Consider the following 4,869-nt stretch of genomic DNA (forward strand, 5'->3'; position numbering starts at 1 on the left):
AACAGACAAGCCATTGAGCTGACTGCTTATTTTACAAAAAAATGGCTAGTTGCTTGGAAGAAACAATCAATTCATCCCACTGAAACATAAGCCTGATGAGGATAAACTTACAATTTTCTTCCTATTTATTGATAATAGTGAAAAATTCCTATATGCAGGTTATTTGACCTTCCAAGAACATCTTTTTCCTGATATCTTCTCTTGAAATCTGCATGATCATTTAATTCCTTCAAATTTTCTAATATTAACATGCAGCTTGTTCTTCAGGTCCCAATTATTGGATTGGTCATGGGAGAGAGGGGACTAATTTCTCGATTGTTTTTCCCCAAGTATGGTGGATACCATACTTTTGGTACACTTGATGCTGGCAAGAAATGTGGTCCTTGGGAACCTACATTAATAGATTTGTACAATATAAGGCAGGTTCAGATTGATACTAAAGTATTTGGTGTTATTGTAAAGCCTATAGGACATAGTAAGGGGCCGATGATGTATAATGCAACCTTCAAGCGTGTTGGATATAATTTGGTGTATGTACATCTATTGGTGGACGACTTTGCAGGTTTCCTCGATGCATATGCTTCACCAGACTTCCCTGCCTTCAGGTTCAATTCTCTGAGTCTGAGAAAGCATTGGAACATCATTGTAGTTTATGTAACGAGGGATGTTGTATTCTTTCCAAAACAGAAAACCATTTAAGATATTTTCATTTTTGTATAAGAATGATGCTGAAAGTGATTGATATGTGACAGAATTGTCTTTCAATAGTTAATTTCAGCTGAATGAATGACTGCTTGATTCAACATAAAAATTATGTGGCAGTTTTGTTACTGTGAGGGACTTATCAGCTTAAATAGTAGAACCTGTAGTCTCATTTGTTTTTTCCACAGTTCTATTAAATGAAAATACTGTTTTGATCATTATGATTGAAAGCTTTTTATTTTCTTATAGCAGATCGTTTTTTCGTTCTTGGTTGCCAACCTGTTGTTTAATTCAATATGCAGTTGTGGCATCCCTCACAAGGAGGCTGCAGTTGTATGCTGTGACGAAGCCGACCCAATTGCAAAGGTACTTGATTGGTATCACCTTCAATGGTCTACTGAATGGAACCTAGGTATCCAATCTAAGAAATAGTGAGAAATCTTAACCTCAAATGTTATTCTTTTAGTATTGTGAGAATTCTTGATCTCAGATGCTTTAGTGCTAATGCTGGCAGCAATCTGGCCATCTGATGTTGCAACTGTATTATGTCATTTTTGACATTGGATAGCCACCACCAGTGTTGATATTTTATTTTCCAGATTTGCTTCTAGTGTATTGGAGCTGTGAATAAAATTGTGAGACGGTACAGTGATGGGAAGTTGATTGGGTACAATACCGACTACTACGCTGCCATATCTGCCATTGAAGATGAACTCAGAGGTTTATAATGATTATCAAGTATCACCTACAAATGGTAGTTATTTTTCCTGGTTGATGTTGGATATTCCATTCTGGGGAATCAAACAATGGAATTCATTATTTACATTTTAAGTCAGCATTAAACATAGCCAAGTTACAGTATTCCAAAGTTTACACTAATTTCAGGGGACCAAGTTCATGAACTTGAGGAACTTGGTCAAGTTTCATATGTGCACAAATATCACTCGCGCATATATATATATATATATATATATATATATATATATATATATATATATATATATATATATATATATATATATATATTTATGTGTGGTTAGGGGTAAATAGTAAATTTCAACAAGTTGATGAGACGGTAAAAGGGGTAAATAGTAAAGAGAAGTCTGTTACGGGCCTATTCGATTCAGTTTTTTAATATTTTTTACATGACACATTTAAAAGAGACGTGCCTTTTTGTAATTAAACCATGTCGTACTAAGACTATATATATATATATATCTCTTAACCTCTTTCCCTTCTCTTCCACCTGAATAAAGCGCTCTCTCTCTCTCTCTCTACAGAGACCACTTCCCCCACCACCTACACACACCAAAAGTTTCACCTTTCTTGTTTCTTCTCTTGAGGAGGTTCCCCCACATGGAGAATAGGCACCCCAACGAAACAAGAATAGGGTTCAGGTTCTATCCTAGTGACCAAGATTTGGTGGGGTACTACCTGCGACAAAAACTTCTAGCTCCTGATGCGGATTCTTATGAATCCAAGGACTTGATTGCCAGCATAGACCTCTACTCTTACGAGCCATGGGACCTTCCAGGTTTTCTCTCTCTCTCTCTCTCTAAAAGATTAGTTTGTGTTTTGTACTTGTATTATATAGACATGAATATTTTCCACTGAAACTTTTTCTTTGAAAAATATATTAGACAAAACAAAACTAATGAAACTATTAATCAAAGAGGTAAGATACTATTAGACAAAAAAACAAGACGCTATTAAACTGTATTGCTAACCTAACCAAGAAAATACTAATAGAACTGTCCACGCAGCAAAGAAACACATTCAATAGATGCTAAAAAAGATCGACCAAACCAATGATGGTAGTCTGCGTGATATACGGCATGCAGTTAAAGTACCTTACGTTTCACAAGCCGACCCGATGGTTTTGCATGAGTTACACGAATCACACAGTCAGCTAAGATTCCAGCGAAACAAAATATTTTCACACTATTTGTTTAATCACACTGGTTTCTAGAGAACTGAATAATTTTAAATCAGAAACATTGATCCGCAACCCCAGCAAATCAGAATCAAACAGAAAATCGGGTTCATGTAATTCTTATCAGGTCTGGATATGATTTGTTACCGGGTCTGGTTCATGTAATTAATTCTTATCAATGTAAAAATCGGATTTTAAGACCCTCAAGTTTTCAATGTAAAAATAATAATAAAAATATTATTTTACCGGATCTGGTTCATGTAATTCTTATCAGGTCTGGATATGATTTTTTTTATAGTGGACCTGATTAAACTCAGGTCCGAACCCGATACGATAAGTGAAAATCGGGTCCGTCTGGTTCCACCTGGGTTGGAACCAAACCCGACCGGTTAACAACCCTTATTGTTCTTGTTCTTGTTTTGTATCCCTTGATCAAATATACTCCATGCCTCTCTCTCTCTCTCTCTCTCAACACACACATGCACAAGGTCTCTTGGTTCATTGTTACAAAAGAATTTTACTGCTTTCTTACTGTTGATCATGATGACTACAGGGAAGGCTGTATATGGAGAGTGTGTCTGGTACTTCTTCACCCCAAGAGATAGGAAGTACCCCAAAGGGAAACGGCCGAGTCGAACTGCTGGGAACGGCTACTGGAAAGCCACTGGTGCTGATAAGCCCATCTTGGATGACAAAAAATGCTTCATTGGAGTGAGGAAAGCACTCGTCTATTATCAAGGAAAGGCTCCTAAAGGCACAAAGACGGACTGGATAATGCATGAATACCGTTTGCCAGATTCCGAAGGCAACAACAACAACGAAAACAAGAAAACCACACCCGGCAAGGATGATAAAAATATGAGGGTATCCACTCTCTCTCTCTCTCTCTGACTGAAATTATTTTAAAGAAGGTACAAAATGTTCATGCCCCTGTTTATCTCTAAAGATAGGGTGTCCTAACCATCCAACAAATATTTCAGCTTCATTATCCATTCAGCCCGATTTGAACAATCCACCTTCTGCCAAATTATTATTGATGTAATCATAAAAAGCTAGTTTAACATAATATATAGACAGAGACATGCATCAATCCTGTCAGGCCTTGCATCCATGAAATACGTTGACGGAGACATGCATGCTCATTCATCTCAAGTCAGGATCACATCTTATATGAAAATTCTAATAGTTTCTTGTTTTCAGATAAAGCTTATTCAAAATTGTCTATTATATTAAAGACTGATTGATTATATCAATGCAACTTATATAAGCAGAGAGAGTTTATGTGGGTCCTTATATTAACATACACGTAAAATTTTCTGCAGTTGGATGATTGTATTCTATGCAAAGTGTATAACAAAACTGCTAAGAAAGAATATGAAGCTAAAACTGGGATTTTGAATAAAGTGAATGTCAAGAGTGTCCGGAGAAAGGGGAAAGGGGTTGCCGATATTGTGAATGGAGAAGAAGATAATTTACCACACATAAAGAAGCACAAAGTGTCACCCAAGTGTGATGCCCTTGTAGTTCCAAAGCCTTGCATGGAAGGGGTTGGTCCCAGTTGCTCTCCTAACCGCAATGGCCAAATTCCTCATGTTGAAGATGGAGTTTATAATTGGATGTATCAGTATCTCCAAGGCCAGATTCATCAGCCTATGGTGGACATAGATGCACTAAGTTGTCAGCCCAGTAGTTTCACAATGCAAGACTCATTTGCAGCTCGTCATTACGATAGTTCAACAATGGTGGACCCTCGGTCACCAGATTGGACGATGACAGCAAACCTCCTGCAGGACCTGCACCAAACAATGGGATGTGACCGTACAATCTTTCCAAAGGTAAATGATACTGCCCCAAGTAACCAGTTTGGAATGAGTTCTGATCAACAATGTCATGAGTGGTATCACTACATCAATCGTGACAAAAACTGGGGAGACCATTGAGTATTTTCTTGGTTGGTATAGTGTTTGATGTTTCACATACTTTGTCTATAGTATTTGCTTGTGTAGACAGATTCTTTATTCATTGCACATTCTTTAATTCTTTAACTATCAGAACATGTTTGACAATATCATGTTATTTTTAAATGAATTCCTTGGGATCATATTGTGTATTACTGATTGGTTGGGATTTGTAAGAGTTGGGGCAGACATGCATCTCAGTCAAATTAAGTGATATATCTACGGGTGTATAACATGACAATAACACCCTACGGGCTCCGGTCACTTGGTAGAGGC

At 37.2% G+C, this 4,869-nt stretch overlaps 1 pseudogene; it reads left to right on the forward strand.

The window, feature by feature from the left end:
* The first annotated feature begins 249 nt into the window (after positions 1 to 249).
* Positions 250 to 1,430, forward strand: LOC149839247 (bifunctional 3-dehydroquinate dehydratase/shikimate dehydrogenase, chloroplastic pseudogene; annotated as a pseudogene).
* The last annotated feature ends 3,439 nt before the right edge of the window (positions 1,431 to 4,869 follow it).

Source organism: Nuphar pumila, chromosome 4 (genome assembly GCF_984573655.1).
Source record: "Nuphar pumila chromosome 4, dmNupPumi1.hap1.1, whole genome shotgun sequence".
NCBI lineage: Eukaryota > Viridiplantae > Streptophyta > Magnoliopsida > Nymphaeales > Nymphaeaceae > Nuphar > Nuphar pumila.